The sequence below is a fragment of the Ambystoma mexicanum genome, chromosome 1p, assembly GCF_040938575.1.
Source record: "Ambystoma mexicanum isolate Mex_15411 chromosome 1p, UKY_AmexF1_1, whole genome shotgun sequence".
Classification (NCBI taxonomy): domain Eukaryota; kingdom Metazoa; phylum Chordata; class Amphibia; order Caudata; family Ambystomatidae; genus Ambystoma; species Ambystoma mexicanum.
This window is the reverse complement of record NC_090921.1, coordinates 716303772-716323461: the sequence shown is the minus strand read 5'-3', so window position 1 is coordinate 716323461 and position 19690 is coordinate 716303772.

Sequence of the window (19690 nt, the reverse complement as noted above, 5' to 3'; positions counted from 1 at the left end):
GGATTCTAAGGAGGAGGCTGAAAGTGGCTTCAACGTCACCTTAGCAGGACTTTGTATATGTACCGCTTTAGTCAAAGCAGGAACAGAATACACAGAATTTTGCAATGTTGGATTGTTTTTAATCTGTGCATTTAGAACAGGTGACGTATGGTGAATCTGTGCTTGCACAGTCAAAGACTGTGAAGTAGGAAGAGAATTACCTGTTTGTAAGGGGTTGTTTACATTGGTGCAGTTTGTTGTTGTTTTATTCTTCACTGAGGGAAAAAAAGAATTCATGTTAGCTTGCACCATTGAGGTCCCAGTCACGCGACCGTCCGTACTTGGCACTATTAATGATCCAGTATTAGAACAGGTAGTGGGCTCAGCCATCGATGTACGAGACGGAGAACAAGCACCTTTTTTTTCTCTCCTTTTTGTGAATTTTGAGTCGAGGGGAGTTGAAGAGCACATAGACTTTCTTCGTTCAATTGACTGGCATTGAACTGAAGGTCTTCATTATCTAAAGAGGAAGCATTAATTAGCACTTGAGAAGTGATTGAAATAGCGTTTAAAGTTTGTGGGGGAATCGTGGACTTACATGGATTTATCGTAGACGCTTTATTTAACTTGGATTTATTTCTCCATTTTAGTGCCCTTAAATATGATCTTTTCATTCTACGGGAGGAGTGATAAAAATTGGATGAAGATTCAGTAACTTCTGAGCTTTCCTTGTCTTCTTCTTCTTCTATTAAATTAGTAAGGGCTGAAGGACTATGCAAAGGAGTTTCTAGTATAGTATTGCTCGGTTTAAGAATATCGGTTTGAAACAAGTCAGCGGAGAACAACTGAGAGTTAAAGAGCAACTGTTCAATTTGAAGAATTCTTTCGTGCTGCAATTGGAGCACATTTAATGGATCTATTTGTGGCATAGTTCCATCAGGCAATATTGAAGTGCTTGGAGGGGTAACAGCATTTGCAAAAGATGTAGGTCTCCCCCTTAGCAGAAAAGTTGCATCTAGAGTTTGAGTGCTTTGAGAGGCATGAGTTATAGTTGGCATAGAGGAATCATTATGAGCTGAGCACTGCGTTCTGCGCAGGCGCTATGAGGGGAATGACATGCTTCCTGAGCAAGCATAAAACCTTCAATTTTAGCGAGTTGTATAGAGTTATTTGTGATTGAATCTTTAATGTCTTTTAGATGCAAATGAGTAAGTTCATGGCCTTTATCTAATAGGTTTAATATGCGCGTAAGAACAGGGAAAGAGTGGAGTTCTTGTTCAAGTACTTGTGAAGAATTTTCTGCTTGGGGAATGGGAGACAACTGTTGATGGGATATAAAAGATTGGGAAGGAGACGTTTGAGGAAATAGTTTATTTGAAGATTCAAGATTTGAGGGATCATCCAGATGGAGTTTCTTGGGAGAAGTAGAATCTGAAGTTGGCGAGCTGCCTGAATTACCAGGCGCAAACAAACTAAAATTGGATTTAGACAAAGTAATTGGGGGATTACATATAAGAGAAAGAGTGGATGGAGTGGGATGAAAGTGAACTTGTTCACGCAAGCCACGGGATTCCGCTGCTGGAGTAGAAGGACCCAAAGAGAGACTGATACGTCTTTCCAATGCAGCTATAATCCCGGGTGCAAGCAACGAGGTGTCGGAAATTGGAATGGAAATTTTATCTGGCATTATAGGGAGGATATCTGAGTTATGATCTTGCTCATTAGCTGTTTTCAGTGAAAATAGGCTTTCAGTTGTTATTTTGGAAGTTAACACTGAAGAACAAGGTTCTGAGTAGGTATCAGAAAGATGGTAGGGCGCCAGTAGCATGTTTGCAGTTGACACCGGGATTGCTTGATGTTGCTTAGGAATAGCGTGAGGCATCCCTTCTTCTAAGGAATGAGATAACTCCATTTTAGGTTTTGAAGGAATGTTAGCTAAACGTTTTTTGATAGAGTCTTTTATTCTTTTCCCGTTTCTTAAAGTAAGTGACGAGGTATCCATCAAAAAGAACAAACACAGTACCTTAGATTACTAAATCCTCACAACACCTACGAAAATGCCCTCAAACTTTTATTAAAATTGTATCTGATAAACAAAATTATATGGCCCCGCCGCCACGCGCCGCGCACCGGTGCGCAGCGCGGGTGCGCTGGAGCCCAGTGTTTAAGAAGAGGCGTGAGAGGCGTCACTAATCACATGGGCAGATCTAAAGGCGGAGCACCTATAAAAGGAATAGTAATCAATGAATAAGTGAAATAGAGATAATTATATATCTCACATAAACAGACTTCTAATAGAGCTAAATATATAAAGCAAGATATAAAGACACGAGCAGCCAAAAGTCAATGAAGTTCATAACATTTAGTCCTTTAGTCACCTGAAAGAGTCAGGCAAACTTGGTGTTGCAGAGAAGTACTTCCTCCAGCTCGAGCGGCATCCCGCATCCAACGAGTGAGGCACTCCACAGAAGTCCAAGTAAATGAAAAATGAAGGGTCTGGCGAAACGAACACCAGAAGCAAACGGACCACAGCACAGCAAACAGTCCTTTGCTGTTACAGACAGACTGAAATCAGATTCACCAAATATTCACGAAGCTTGGTTGACAGCTCAGCCTGAAAGAACTCTGGCTTGATTGTAACTGTCAGAAGATGGAGTAGGTCCTGCTAGCACTGAGAAATCGCCTCTCCTGACACTCCTTGCCCCCCTTCCTCGCTCCCCCGACTTTAGAAAAACATATACAGCTGTCGCCTCAAGTAAAACACTTGCAGGTTCAAGCCATTTCCATGGGATTTGAGTTTAGCATCTGGTGGCTACTGGATACATGTGCAGGGCATTCCTCTGGCATAGTTTGGGACCAGGGGAGGAATTGGGCTGGAACAAGACAGCGTTTCACTCCTGTGAGAATTACCATGCCTGAGCACTGTTCTGTGAAGACACCAGGTCCAAGGCCCCCCAAATTGGGAAAGCTCTCTGCCCCCTTATATCTTAAGTCGCCGGAAGGTTGACATTTACTTTTGAATTCTCTTATAAACTGCATTCACCCAGGCAGCCCAGGCCTGAATAGTACAGCAGTCCTAAGCTGTATATATGTCTTGTAGTTTACACACATTTTCCTGTTATGCTGAGTTTTCTGATAGATGAAATGAGCACCAAATCCAGCTGTTTGCATTGCGTGATTAGAAGCAATGCATGCTTGAATTAATATCACAGACATTACTGATAAATGGGCTGTTATTCTTATGTTCCCAAAATGGCCTTTGTTTGTTTGCAAAGCAGCCAGCGTCCGACATTCAGAGCACCTTCATGATTCGCCACCTAACTCTGCCCTCAGTCCCAGACACACCACTCCGGCACCCCGTTGCCCCTTCCCTCCCCAGGGTAACTGGGGCATAGCGATCGCCAGCCTTCGGGGCTGCCAAGACCACACAACACCCGAAACCGGCAGGTGGGTGCGCTGCTCCCTAACATGATCAAAGCAGGACTTAATGCACCGCATCGGCTCTGCCAGGAGCAACTCAGGTGGGAGGCGGAAAAACGTTTCTCACATTTCTGGATTTAGAGAGCAAATTAATGGGAAGAGTGTCCAGGACGATGTATGGTTTGAACGACGATGCTTCAGGGTCTGGTTCGTTCCTTCTGAATCGTAGAATTACCCACTACACCTGCAAGGCTCACAATATTCGTTTTATTTCTCAGAAAACGGACCATTTAAACCTGGTTTACAGCAAACGTTTCAAATAAAAATGTTTGTTTTGGTTTTTAAATCCTGCATATTGCAGAGCTGATGTGGTGGGGTAGCTGAACGATCAGCGGTGGCCCCAGGACCCCTGCATTCTAATCCAGGCTTCCCCACTTGAAGTGGTGTCATCTTTGGCGCATCACTTTATCTCCCCAGGTCTCGTTTGCATTTTCTGCCACGCATGGGGGGTGCTTGAAGGCAGGGTAACTTCGATATTAAATGCTATGTACGCAAATGTGCAAGGTATGTATTTGCATGGGCGAGGTGAGTATGCAGTACCCTAGCACACGAACGGATGGATGGCTGGATGGATAAACGGATGAATGAATGAATGAGTGCAGAGCAGCCGTTCTTAGCAATCTTTCTTCTGAAAACCTAGAGGTGGCAACTGGAGTGCGTTGGCGTTCAAAGTAGGGATTGGCGTGACATGCTGGATGGACTAGAAAATGGGGGCATTCCTATGTTCACATAATGCTCTTTGCTTTTATGCAAATGCCCAGTCATGGACTCTATGATGGTGTACTGTGTTGCGTGACCTGGCCTGCTCCACCCCATCTCCCCTAATGCAACCCCAACGCAGGAAAAGCTTCCCCCAGTAAATTGTTTCCATTTCCAGAACTCTTCAGGGCCACAGACAGATTCAGTCAGACTAGAGGAGATACAAGATTTTTAGTCTTGGGAGCAAGACTTTGCCTTCTATTTTTGAGAACACACATTTGTCTATTGGCAGGCCCCTGTTGGCGAAGCTGCTGTTCAGGTAGCTGTTAAGTATGGGTTCCAGCAGAGATAAGATCGGCAAGCTAGGGCGACTGATTTTACCCAGGCCGTATACACATTTTGAAAATGAATGACCAACTTAGAGAAATGAATGAAAAACAATACAGAGGACCCCAGTGTGTCTATTCAACCCAAGTGGCTGTCAGCCTGGCCCATCCAAAACCCCTTGGAACATGCATTGCAACTTGCTCCCTACTGTATACCCCTATCCACAACAGAAATCACAATATCAATACTTTTTTGGCACACCTCTACGACTGATCCTATTCCCCTTACGCAATGTTTACTCCATAACACTCAACCACAGCAGCCAGCACTTCGGGCATCACTGCTCTGTCTAATGTCTTACTGTTAACCTCGTATTGACCTCCCTCGGACCTGTGAGATGGTATATGATTCTATTTATATCATTTTGTTACAGCTTTAAAAAAAACTTCAAAATAAAATAAGTGCAAATGGAGTGTCACAATAGTAAACCTCTCTGAAAGGAACACTTTGTTTCGAAAAAGCCACCTACCACCGGCTGCACATTTTAAACGGCATTCTCTATTGCGCGATGAAAGGAACTTTGCAATGGTCAACTTTGGGAAGTCATCTTGCAGAGAACGAAGTCATGCCCTAAAAAATAAAGTGATATTGTGGCCCCCGAAAAAGTGGGCCCTGGGGTCGTCTGACTACATGGCTTGATGATGCTGCAGGGAGGGCAGCAAAAGGAGTGGCCTGCACGCGAGAACAGAAACTGCATCAACATCAGGTGCGGCGAAAGCAACCTCCCACCGTGCTCAAGCCACAGTGAGCAACGGCAAGATACAGGTCCCAGTGATCATTTCTGAATAAAAGCAACCTAATACTTGGATGCATTTGAAGTCTTGAACATTCTAAAAACTAGAAGGTGTTGATGACCCGCTCATTCCCATCTCCCTGTTACCTGGCAGAGCTGCAATTGGAGATTGTGTTCTGGATGGACACCTATACATTGTGTTAATATGTTATACCTTTCCCTGTTTAATCATATGTAATATTTAGTATCTTTACCAATCCTTTTGAACATTTTTCCTAATTAAGGATCATCCTTATTTTGTTTTCAATCGTTTACTCTTTGGCCTGATCCATGCAACGAATTGCGCTGAAAATAGGAACTTGCGCGAGACGCCCAGCGAAGGCACATACCGTCTAGCGCAGTCACCTAAAGTGTGCGCAAAAGCCAACGCGCGTATACAGCTACGATGAATGTACCATTTTTTGCAGCCATGATCGTGGGACACCGCAGGAGGAGGAGGATAGCCAGGCCACTCTTATTTTATTACCCAGGACCAGCCTCTTTGGGATGCCTGATGACCAGGTCTATGCCAGGTATAGGTTTCCACCTCAAATCATATTAGACCTGGTCATAGAGTGGGAAGATGACCTCACATCACCCACCCTGTACTCCCAAGCACTGAGCCCCTTGGAGAAGGTGCTCAATGTACTGCATTTTTTGGCCACTGGGTCATTTCAGCGGACAGCTACCATCATCGGGGGCATCTCACAGGCAACGCAGTCACGCTGCTACACCAGGTGTTGGCTATCATGACTGTATGCCCCTCAGTCCGTAGGGACATATACATGCCCAGAACACCTGCAGAAAGGCAGCCCGTGGTTGAGGACTTTTACAGGGTGGTGCACTTCCCCAAAGTGATTGGTGCCATTCATTGCACCCATGTGGCCCTACATCCACCTAGGGCCACAGAGCACATCCATCACAATCGCAAGCACTGGCATTCCATCAACGTGCAGGTTGTATGTGATGCCAAGGGAATCATTATCTCTGTATATGCAAACTATCCAGGGTCCACCCATGACAGTTTCATATTCAGAATGTCACCCCTACAGCGGGCCCTGGAAGCTGGGAGGCATGGCAACACATGACTCATTGGTCAGTACAAATGGCCCTGTGAATGCATGCATGACTCACACAGACAAAACCACACCACTGACAACACATCTCACCTCCACAGGGGACAGTGCCTACCCTCTGAGCACCTAATGATGACACCAATATGGAACTCCACCACACCACCCCAAGTAAGATACAATGGAGCCCATACTCCTACCAGAGCCATAGTGGAGTGCACATTCAGAGTGCTAAAGTAACGCTTCCGCCCCCTTGACCACTCTGTTGGTGAGCTACTATATGCACCACCAGTAATGTGGAGGATCATCGTGGCACTACTGAACAAGGTCAAGCCAGCGGATATGAAACTAAGTTCACTTAAGAAAACATGGTTCCAACAAAAACATGAAAGCTGTGACCCAAAGTCAATCCACAGATCACCCCATACAGACCACAGAAAAAGCAAATACATTTTTATTATTTTAGTCAAATTTCATTAAAGAGGATATTAAATAGTTAGAAATACACACAGGAATAGACATACAGAAATATAAAGTGCAATGTGTGTTAAAAAGTGCTGGTCACAAAGGGAGGCAGCAAACACTTCAATGCCAATAAACAATTCAGGGGAAGAATGACAGTAGTCCCTCAAATAGCTGTTCAGTTGCCAAGGCCACCATCTCCATCGAGGAAAAGAACAATCTCTCCGGCGAGAGGAGCCAGGTCAACTGGACACTGATGAATATAGCAATTTGATTCAATTAATACGTTGATTAGTTGATAAAATCAACCTATCACATAGGCAATTGAAAAAAGGAACAATAATTTTATCCCAAATAGGGCAGTCCAATGGTGTATTAGCACTGCAAAGCCTCACAATTCTAAAGCCATACAACAAAAATCTGACATAGGATGCTATACGGATCATCGTGGCAGCATGTGTCCTGCACAATGTTGCAATACGACGTAGCGTACCGGTGGACATGGTGGTGCCCCCACATCCCCAAGTACATGCACGCCGGCTGCGCATGGGAGAGGAAAGGGCACATGGCGAGGCTGCCCGTACCCAGCTTTAGCGGACCATTTTTCACCTAAAATCCATACCCTGCAGAGTGCACGCAGCCCTAGCACATTCCAGGTGACAATCGATTATGACAAAGAACAATCATCTGTTCCAACCTTACCACCCTGAGAACTTTTCTTTGGAAGTGCCACATTGCGTGCATCCCTTAGAACTTAAACCAACTCAATCTGGTGTGCACAAAAGTAGCACCTAAACCAATCCCACACTCCAGGTCACCTGGTCGCCACACCTTGCCACAGCATGCAATGTCAAAAGTTTAAATCAAAGGCCATCACTCAACTCCACCGTCACAAACTGCTCAACAATCAATGGAACCAGTTCATAAAGAAGTCGCTCTCACTGTACACAGGGATACCAATTGAGCAGTACAAAATACCAGGTACACATGCCAGAATAGTGAATATGTCTGACAGTGACCAGTCATAATTGTACAAGTGCCTCAACATGTCGTAATTTGCACATGCCACCCTTCCATCATTTTGGGCGGCCCTGACAACTAAGGTGGGCAGGGAAGCACATACAGACCGAAGGCCAACAATAATACAGATAGGCAATCCAATACATGAAGATGGAACATGATCAAAGGATGGATCCCAATGTACAAACACAAAGGGATGGCAACCATGCACTGGACATACAATCATGATTCCCACTAGGGGTGTATACACAGGCCGGACTTGAGACTGTCCACAGATAGAAAGGAAGCCCAATGCGTCTATGTAAGTTACTTTCACACGCTGCCTTCCTTACAAGCCCATGGAGAGGGGAAGCAGGAGTGGCAAATGTGTCTGGACCCAACGCAGAAACACCAACACGAGACAAGCCTCTATGGGTCCAGCTGGGACCTACAGTGGATGCCCTCGGATGCCACACAAAGCAACACACTGTCACATAAATGCGCAATAGACAAAAAAAAAACAATGGTGGACGGGGTGGGAGGGCACCCAGGAGGGTGGAGGGGCAGTGTGCACGTCAACACCTACATGTGCGGGTGTTGAGAAGAAGAAAAACATACTCTCCATGGGTTCATGGGCCGCACGGCTATCATCATGGATTGGGAGAGCTGTTGCTGTTATCACCACCCTCTGGTGTAGCATTAGAAGGTGGCAGTGTTAAGGGAGGATCACCATGCATAGCCCTGGCCTGGTCCTCCATGGCATCGGCCATGCAGGACTGATAGGCTTGCATGTGCAACATGATGGCTCAGAGGTCCCCACGCAACACTCACGGGATGCACGCAGTTCCTCTGTGATGGTATGAGTCAACTGTTACATCTGCTGTTCAGACCGTCTACTGCAGGCTTCCTCATGTGCAATCAGTGTAATTCTGAGGGACCTATACTCTTCCCTCAGGGAGTTCCTGTGTGCACGACCCTCTGCAACCAGGGATCCACGCAGAGCCCTGAGTTCTGTCCGTAGGCTCCTGTTGCTGGCCTCCATGTGCAGCCTTTGTGAGCGGCATGTGGACCGCATTGCTTGCAGCTGGAGCTCCATCTGTCTTTCTGGGGGCATCATGGAATTGGCCACACTTTCCATTCCCTGAGCCAACATCTCATAGGAAGCCCACTGTTGCTGTACAACACCATACATGGACTGCTCCCACACAGTATTTCCAGCTGACACACGGCCACTGTGTTGGCAGACCCCACACCTGGCAGGCCCAAGGGAACCTGGCCCTTGATGTGATGTTCCTGTCTGTGGCTGGAGGACTGCATCCCTCCCTTGATCAGCTGTCCCAGGACCAGGAGTCAATACTGTGTAGCATGACCCTGCATCCGTAACCACCACAGACTGATGCACCAACACTGACTGGCCCTGTGAGGGGTCTTCACCCCCTGCAGATGTTTGGGACACAACAGCACCCACAGTTGATTCACTCAACTGCAACAGTTTTCTTTTTATTTAAAGCATTCAGCGTAAAAAAAACTTTTGCTTATATAAATTATTATTTTTTTCCCTCATCCACATAGACAAGCCAAACCTATTATTTTCTTTCTTTCTTAGTTCTACATCAGATTGGATCCAGGTTTGGCTGTGTATTAACCAGTTTTTGTCCATTGTGTTTTTAAACCATTTCAAGTCTCTTTAACATTGATTCAAGAAAAATCCCTAAGGCTTTAGTAGTTTTCCTGTTTGGGTTGTCATATAGGGCTGACCACCATAGGTCAGAATCTAGATTGCATGCTGGAGACAATATTGGTTGTAATAAGCATCCCCTTTCGGTTATAAGTTCAGGGCAAACATGATTATGTGTCGAGTCGTTTCATGTTCTTGTTTACATAATCTACCAGGTTTATCCTTGTTCTTAGAAGGTTCAAGCGGAAGCGCATTATTAGGTCTCTATGCTTCTGATTGGCGCTTTTTTGTAGATATCTTGGCAATATCTCTGGGCATCTAGTTATCTTTTTAGACAGGGTAGGTGACTCGAATTCACTCTCGCACTTTCTGTTTCTGCCCAATCAATTGATAGCAGAAGTAATTTTACTCTCTTCAGATGTTGACATAGGGCACTCATTGATACGTTCATATTTTGCAATAGTTCCTTGCATTTCAGTTTCCATTCATCCATAGGCCAAAAGGAAATTCCTCCTCCTTCCTTCTTTAGTATTTGATATTGTTTTGGACAATCTTCTAGTGAGATTTTTCTATAGGTGGCCAGTGTTTTCCAAACTATTCGAGCTTGCATAGAATATAATCCCAGCTCATGCCGTATAATACTTATTGGGACACATATAGGAATTTTTTTTAGCATTTTACGCCAGAATCTGGCTTCAAGTTTGTCCCACGTTTCCCATGGGATCCTCAGGGCCGTTTCTCCCGCGTATGTTAGGGTAGGGATTACTTTAGCGTTGTAAAATTCTACAATCGGGCGAATGGAGAATTTGCAAAACTTTCTTTTTAATATTAATGCCTGTGATGTTAGTTGATCTATTTTTCTCTGTAGATGATCAATCCAAGGTTGCTCACTCCAATTCGCGCTCACGATTGCTCCCAGGTATTTTGTGTCTTTCACTATTTTTATTGCTTCATTCTCTATGTGCCATTTGAAAGCTTTCTTGGTAGTAGGACCTTTTCCAGATTTATTTTTTGTTTGATTTCTTTCAAATGGGTGGTTAAGGCTTCCAGTTTTCTCTGTAGCCCAATTGGGGTTTTGTCCATCACTATGAGGTCATCTGCATATAGTAGATGACCTATTTTTGTTTCTCCTAGTTTAGGAGAGCAAGCTCTTGGTGGTTCCAAACAGTCTTTTACATCCAGAATATAGAAGTTGTAGAGTATGGACACTAGTGGGCATCCTTGTTTGAGCCTACACTTTGTTACGATTGCCTTTGTTAGATTTTCCTTTCGATCCAATCTAACACGCATAGATGTGTTTGTATGGAGAATTTTGATGGCTTCTATCAGATCTCTCAGACAGCCTTTGTCTGTCATTTTAGCCCATAGAGTTTGTCGATCCACTCTATCAAAAGCAGCTGCCATGTCTATTGAGGCAATGAAGAGTTTTTGGTTTTCTTGTATGGTCTTTGCTTTTAATAGATTTAGAATAAGGAGGTTCAGACTGCAATCTACGTTTTCCACGAAGCCTGCTTGTCTGTAATCGAAATTTTCAGAATTTTGAATCCATTCCTTTAGTCTTTTTAGTAGTATACCGGAAAAGAGTTTACCTATGACATCCAAAAGAGATATCGGGCGATGATTCTCTGGACATGCTCTGTCTCCTTTTTTATGTATCGGAATAGTAATTGACGTTGTCCAAGATTCCGGAATCTGCCTTGTTTTTACTATTCGTGTGAAGAGTACAAAGCACATGTTTGCCCAGACCTTTAGGGCTTGCTTTAGTATTTCATTTGTCAGGCCGTCTGGCCCTGGGGCTCTGGATCTACTTGCTTTAGTGATCAATGCTAGGATTTTGATTTGCGTGAATTTGAAGTCCCAGCCATTTTCTTTGTCGTTTACTTGGGGGATAACTCATTTGTAAACTCACAGTTGTACTTTGCTTCGAAATATTGTTCCCATTTGCTTTCATGTATAGGATTAAGTTGTTCTTCACCTTGTTGATTTCCTTTTTGATTTAGCAAAGACCATAGGTATTTTGCGTTTTTGTTTCGTGCTGCCATAAGCATCTGTTCAGAGTCCCTTTGAAACAGTATCGCCCTATGGGATTTGACCCAATTTTGATGCCCTTTTTTCAGAGCCTTGCTCTTTATTGCCATATCATCACAAGTAATATTCTGTTTTTTCAGGGCTCTTAAGTCTCGTGCTAGCTGTCGTTTTTTATCCGCTATTTCAGCATTAAAATGGTGCACCCTGTTTTTTGTGTTCCTTCTTTTAGTTGCGGTGGCCACTCCGAAAATAGTAAGACAAGTTTCATACTCAACATCTTTTCCGGTTGTAGATTCCCATTTATTTATCGATTTGGTTAACAAAGGAATCACTTTAGTTGTTATTCTCAGTCTGTTTCGACCCTCGTTTATATCAACTTCAGTTGGCCAAATCTTCCTTTGTTCCTTGTCATTTTCATTATCGATATTTGCCTCTGAGCAAGTGAGTATTAGAATTTTATGATCACTACTTTTTGTTGGTAGAATATTTAGAAACATTATTATGCCAAAAGTTTCTCGATCTACAAAGAAGTAGTCCAGAGTTGCGTTTGAATTGTGCGATGCCCATGTGGATTGTCCTACTAAATCTCCTTGAACATTTCCATTCACTTGTAGAATGTCATGGTTCTCCATTTCCATTTGCCATTTTCTTGCTCTCGATTGTTTTTGTTGATTATGACTTGTCCTATTTGCCTGGTTATTATTTTTGACACAGGTGATGTTAAGATCACCACACAGAATTAGTGCCGGATTATCGTATTCTGATCTCAGTTGATCTAGATAGTTGGTAAGTGTGTCCTGAAAAGTTTGTCCATCTTTAGCCTTAATATTCCAATACAGGTTAAAGATAATCAGAGTATTTGTTTTCTCTCTTTAGTTTGGATTGCCATTTCGTTCTGCTTCTTGTTGCAGAATTATTATTTGGATCTGAGAGGATGGTTGAATCGTACGGATTACTTTTCCACCGTATGTATTCTTTATAATGGTTAATAGGCCTGCAGAAGGTCTACCTATTTTTCCTTTGAGAGCTTTATTCAAGTAACAGGTCGCACCATGTAAATATGGTTTTTCTTGTAGCCAACACTCTTGAATACAAATAATATCTGCGGTCAAGATTTCATTGTTTATTTTTTCAACCAAATGATGAAATCCTCTTGTGTTCCAGGAGGCAAATTTTAATTTTCTTCGGAGATCCTGTCCATCGATCTATTTTTTTGTTTCTTTTGTTTTTGTATTCAGTGTTTCTGCTAGCCATCCCCATGAGCTTTCTGTATCGATTTTTCTTTCAATGGCATGCTCAATGTTCAGTTCGGATACCAGATTAAATTTCTTATTTCCTTTGATTTTCATCCGAAGAGCATTTGGGCCCCGTAGTACTGTTGGAGAGAACCGTTTAGGTCTATAGTCCACTTCATCTTCACTTTGGTCCCCGTGGGCCTGTTTTGGCTCTTCGGAACTTTTTTTCTTTGGTATGTTCTTTTTTTGATCTTTTTCACTCTGATGTTGGTTTTCTGTTTTGACATCAAAACCCAGTACTCGGAGGTCATCTGCTGCTTGCCATATTGAGTTCATGACCGCCTTTGATTTTAAATGAATGCATATTCTGTCCAAATGTTCTTCATTCTGGAATTCTACAATTTTCATATCTTTCGGTTCAATAACTCTCAGTTGTGGGACATTATGCAGGAGTTAATTAAATTTGATCTATTTAAGATCAAGCCATTCTTTGCTCTTAAGACTCTCTCCATTCTTAGTTTGTATAAATGGGTTTGGTTATTGAAGGGCTCTAGTTTGTTCTTGTTGCTCCTTCTATCCTTTGTCTCGCCTTGGTCATAGGAGCTTTTCAATCCTGAGCTCTTATTTGCGTTTGTGCTCTTTCTTACCCGTCCTTTGCTAGATTGTTCAATCATGGCGTTAAGCAGATGTTGTTGCTTTTTTTCCAGATCTTTTTTTTTCTCAATTTGCATTCTTTTTTCATGCAGAGTTTGAAAGGGCGAAGCCGGGCCTTCTAAATTTTCCGGTGATTTGTTTTCTTTGTTTCCAGAAACTTCATTGTCCTCCATTGACTCTTGCAAGCTTTTGTTCTCGTGTACTGATAAGAGTAGTAGAGATTCTTGCCTATTTGACTCATTTAAGGAACTTTCTAAAGTACTCTCTAGTTTCACATCCTTGATATATTGTCGATCTTGATTTTGTGTTTGTGTTGGATCATCCTTTTTTTTCATTATTTGCACTTGTTAAATAGGATTCGGTGTCTCTTGTCCTATAGGCTTTAGATTTCTTATGAACTGCCGTGTTCCTTCGTATGTCAATTTTTTTTGGTTTGGCAAGTTTTTAGACTTTTTGTCTAATTTTTCCATGACTTCTTTCTGTTTTTTATGTTGTTTTTCTTTGTCGTCCTTTGGTTTTTCAGCCTTGTCTGGTTGTTTTAATTCTTTTATATTTTCAATGGAGAATAATGGATAAATACGATTATGCTGGTTTTGGCCGTCATTATGTTGCGAGGTCTGTACCATTTCGCCATTGTTCAATGTATCTTTCAAGTTTCTTTCAGTTCTTCGATTGCCTATTGACAAATTTCGACTATCCATTTGATCTGTCACACAAGAGCTTGCTGTTTCGGCTATTCTACTCTGCAATTCTGTCACAATTACCCTTCTTTGTTCCTCACTCGGCCTTGGGGTTGTGTCCAGTTTTTCTGTTAGGGTACTTTTGTTCTCAGATTGGATGTGGTCCTTTTGGCTCTCTGATTTAAGTAGCTTGATGGTATCACTGAAACGGTGCAAAAAGGCTCTCTTATCTTGCCTGGCCTCTTCAATTAGGTAATTTAAGGTCTTGATTATGCCTTTTTCTGAATCTTTTTCTTGTATCTTTCTTTCTTTATCTACCTCAAACTGTTTTTCCACCATAGTTAATTTAGTTTGGATTTAAGCCAATACGTATGCTTGATCCTTACAGTTTTCATGTAGTGCCTCATATAGCTTTAAATATGGTGCAAGAGCTATCGTCATCATTGACCCAACAGCAGCTTGCATATTTGTACAGATGTGTATTAATGGCCATGGATTTTGTGACGGAACTTGGTCTCTTCCAAGATCCTTTTCTTTCGCTTCCACACTATTGGGGCTTGGCTCGATGTGTTCTTCGTCACCCTGCTGTATGGCTGAAATCGTGCTACTGCTTATTTCTTGGGGTACATCTTCATTGCTCATTTGTAATGGAAGAAAGACATTGTCCTGCAGTTCTGAAGTGATTTTTTTATCCACTACCTCTTCTGCACTCATGGCACTTTTGTTTTCATTTTTTTTTCTTTTTTCCTGGTCCATAATAGCAGTAGGTTTGTTTACTTCCACCTCTTCATATTGCCTTTTTGATCGAGCTGTCTGCGGAGTTGAGCTACTTATAGGTTCATTTATAGATATCTTTTGGGCTTCCTCCAATTTATCCACTTGTTTCTGTTGGTTAGAAGCTGCATTTTTTGTGGGCACATTTTTAATTCCTTCGGTCTCTGTATTCATTTTGCCATTAAGTATATTTGTAGAGCCGCTTTTATCTATTTCTGGCTGGTTATCCTGAGACATTGTTTGCTCACATCGGCCCGATGCTAGAAGAAGGTCATGGTCTGACATTTCCATTTCAGTTTGCTGCTGTTTGGAGTCCATGACCCTACTTCCCAAGGTATGATCTTTCTGATAAGAGAGTAAGTCTTTCTTTTTAAAGTGCCATCTTATGGTTTTTATTCCCGAGAGGGACGAGGCACGCGGTTTGGGTTTCCGCATGGGAGCTTGTTTCAGAGGGCCACCTGCCCCATTGATTAAATTTGTTCTTGCGTTTGTTTTTTCGTGTGCCACGATATTAGATGATTCTTGGGTATTACATTGTGCGAGGCTCTTTCCTGGAACACACGTTGGTTCTTTGTTCTGGGGGGAAATAGATTTGATTTGTCCTTTTCACACAGTTTCTGTCCATTTTGTTTTGCTGCTGGTAGTTTTATTTTTGTGGCTTGGCTTTCTATGCCGTCCACACATGCTGCTGCTTCAATGCTCTCATATAGAATGCTTGGTATAAATGTTTTTGGTGCTTTGGTTTTGTTATTGATTTTGTTATTCATTTTTTGCCTTGTTGCGAAAGAGGCTTCTTCCTGTGGTAGACAGAAGCCTTCATTCCTTGCTACTTCCCTCGCCGACACCACCCCCCTCCCAGGCTGCGACTCTCCAGTTTGCAGTCGCTCCCCTATCCTTTGCTCGGCTCCACATGCTTTGCCTGAGTCTGCTATCATGATTTCATCGCCATGCGCAAGCACATCACCATCAGCACCGTCGCATGCAGCAGACTGCGACCCGTCGTAGCTGGCAGAGGAACTGCGTAAAGGTGAAAACTGAAATTTTTCCAGGACGGGTAAGGAGTTTACCAGGGGGGTGGAAAATGGAGGGGTAGGTGAGGGGGGGATCGGGGAGGCAGCGGCTTTGTTTGTGTGGATCGTACCGTCAGTGGGGGGAATGGGCGCAGCTGGGGGCAGAGAACATATCCTGCCTTGAACACGTGCACCACTTGGTGCCTCACTTTTTTCCCCCAAAGATCCCCTGGCACTGGGCAGTTTCGTACAACTACGGGTGTTTAGTGCCTGAATGCGGTCATGTTCGATGTAGAGTCCATGTTGAGTCTTTTACTTCCCACTTCGCCGATCACTCGCCAAACAGCCGCACAACAGCCGATGCCCTTTTCCCCAACGGGCTTAACGCCGCAAGGGTGACTCTGGCGCAGGGATGAGTGCTTGGTCTGATCACGTGACCACACACGTGGGCGGCTATAACTCCGCCTCCTCCAGGAAGCGGGTCGCGGCGATGTAGTTCCCGGCAAGGTTCAACTGCAACAGTGTTGAGGAATCCATATCTGGTTCACCATCAGATCCAAAGGAATCATCAGAGGCGGAGTCCAATTGAGTCAGGGCCAGGATGGATTGTAGCACCAGTGGATCTTCATCGGTTACCACACCACATGCTCTACTGGTGGTTGGTAGAGGCTCAGTATCCTATCCCACCTCCCCCTCATCCTCTGCATCAAGTGCCTCATCACCTGCGCATGGACAGAAAAGGAAATGAAGACCCATGTCAATTGCATAGCCCACACACACAGCTACCACAATGTTCACATGCAACACATTTACCTGCCATGTCACTCATGGAACCAAAAACACGCACCTACGCAGTGTAAATGCAAGGGAAGGGAACTATGAATGCAGCCATGGATGTCTGATCAAGGGCTCAACAACACATGTAGTGCATGGGCCATAGCACCTGCTTCACACACAAACACCTGACATGCAATACACAGATTCTGCATAGCCATGCAAGAACTGCCAAACGGCATGAGATGGAACCTGATGACTACAGTGCCAGAGCCATTTACAATAGTTGTGAGCTTACATTACATTGTACTCACAAAACAAAAATACACAAGTGTCACAATGCCCAACAATTCTAGGGTGGCAGAATTGAGTGAAGACAAGCACACTGATACCATGATGCGATGTCACATTGACGTCACACCAGTGAGTAGGATGTTGAAGGGGATACCTGGGTTTTGAAGTGAGAGGGGGCATAGCAGAACATGTGAACGGCCTCAATTTCAATGTTGAAAATCCTCAAGCGTGGCCCGCCAGACTTCACGGACACTGGCAGGAGGTCCCAGGCCGCCTCACCCCCGTGCACAGAGCAACCACTCTACATGGAGAGGGTAGAGGATTTCATGCATTGCAGACTACGCTGCTAGTTAAACCAAGAAGGCACACCGTTTGGTGCCCTCACCATAGCCCTGAGGAATGTGGCCTACCTACATTGCACCACAGAAACCGGTCGGCTTAAGAACAACCTGATCTAGTGCCTAACACAACCTGCACAGTGTCAGCTTGTTCCCGATAAGGATCCCTTTTCAAATAAACCCAGGGATCCAGTATTATTATTAAGAAACCTAAAGAGAGGAACCCACCGAAGAACCTTGTCTTCCGTGTTTTTACAAAACCTGCACCTGCTTAACGGAGAAAACCCATTAAAGAATTTAGTTTTTTTCATCTGAAGAGCAGCAGACACTTGTTTAACCCGAGATGGACTAACATGTGCCTTTTAGCACGACACAGTGCATTAACATGAGCTTGAAAGCCAAACTAGAGATGCGTGCTCATTTTAATCTTCCCTACCAGATAAGCTGTGTGTTTCCTAAGTGTGACTACTGTATTGGGCAACCCACATTTGACAATCCCTAAACAGTCCTTTCTGTTTTATATACGGCCTCAATTTCAAACATAAATACGTCACCAGTAATGCAAATGTTGTGGCCTGTTGGCAGTGGAAGTGCAAATGCACAAATCAGGTGTGAAGTGGCGGTAGTGGGTTGTAGGGATACAGTAAACACACATCAAGTGTGGAGATGCCTGGGATGTAGTGCATGGGTGAAAATGTTGGCTTAGAGGACTGTGTCAGGGATCAGATTGTTGCCAGGTCACTAGTGCATCATCTCAGTCATCCTGGACTACAGCACGGGAGAGGAGGAGAGTAGGTCCCACACATGAGGAAGCATATGATGTGCCTGCAGACCTGGAAAAGGTTCACCTCCAGTTCCATTGAGGCAGGGAGGCTGTACTAGAGGGAGGACCCAGCCAAAGACAAACATTAACCGCCAACTCATTGCAATGAGGAGCTACTGACCAAGAGTGAATGAGAAATGGATGAGTGAAGACTATGGGCCTCATTACGACCCAGGCGGACTTCGCGGTGCTAAATGCACCGCGAAGCATGGCGGAAAGCCGCCGATAGCGCCATGGGGGTTGGCGGATTTACCGCCCCATTCCGACCTCGGCGGAGCGGTAAATCCCCAATCCCCATTCTGCCCTTCCCCATTCCCATTTTTGCCCCATAGGGTATAATGGGAGTGGGGAAGGAGTTAATTACGCCACCGTAAAATACGGTGGCGTAATTAACAACGAGGTCCCGTAGCGCCATGGTTTTCTCCGGCTGGTAAAACCAGGCGGAGAAAACCTCCATGGCGCTACGGGAACTCGTAGTATGGCGGAGAGGTACGCCATGCACTACGCTGGCGTAATACCCTCTCCGCCAGGGTCCTAATGAGGCCCTATGACAGGTAAGCAAATCTTGAAGATGGAGTTGAAGTAATATCGGCCCCAGGACCTCTAAGGACTTGTGGACAATTCACAGGGTTCAGAAAAGACCAGTCGTAGCCACTGGGAGAAAGTGGCATCATCACAGTCCGAGGGAGACACAATCCCTGGCCCCATCACAAAAGGACACTTCCCACAGTCCTGGTCTGGATGAGTAGCAGAGCCAAGAGATTTCAACCACCTAAATCTAGTAAGAGTCTGTTGCCGTAGCCCACCATAGGTAAGACCAGTCCTCTGTAGACAGTGAGCTGCAGGGGTAATGGGAGGAAAGGAAGAATACCTCTGAGGAGATGCATCTAGCAAGGTGACCTCTCAGAGACATCACAGATGTGAGTATAGAAGGAGAGTGTGGAGTGGAAGATTAACACAGGCTACGCGCCATCACAGGTTGTAGCAGTAAGAAAGCCACGAGAGGCTGCACAGAGAGTGACATGGAAAGAATGATAATGTGTGATGAGGACGAGTGTCACGGTGTGCACCACATCTTATGCATGCAGTCTACTGGACAACAAGCACGTGTCAGTCCACCATGACATGCCCACCCATGGCAGTCATGTAAATACACAACATTCCATCCAAGCAACATACACATGTCATGGACGCACACGCATCACCACTCACCGGACATGTCCTCATAATTAGGCAGGTCTCCCATGCCTTGGATCTGCTCCAAATCAATCATGTCACTGACTTGTTCTTCATGTTGAGTGTGCTCGTCATCCTCTTCTGGCCCACCTCCAGTCACCAGAGTAAAGGAGTAGGCGCTACCCAGTTTCTCTTTGGCTCAGCGTCGGAGGTCATTCCAACACTTCAATGCCTCAGAATCTGTATGCCTCTCATTGCCCAAGGCGTTGATTTGATCAGTGACGCGCTGCCAGTGGGCCATAAACTGAGCATGCGTATGTGTGCTCCCTGCCCGCACCATCATGTCACGTTCGTGTTCCTGCAGGTAGCCATGAG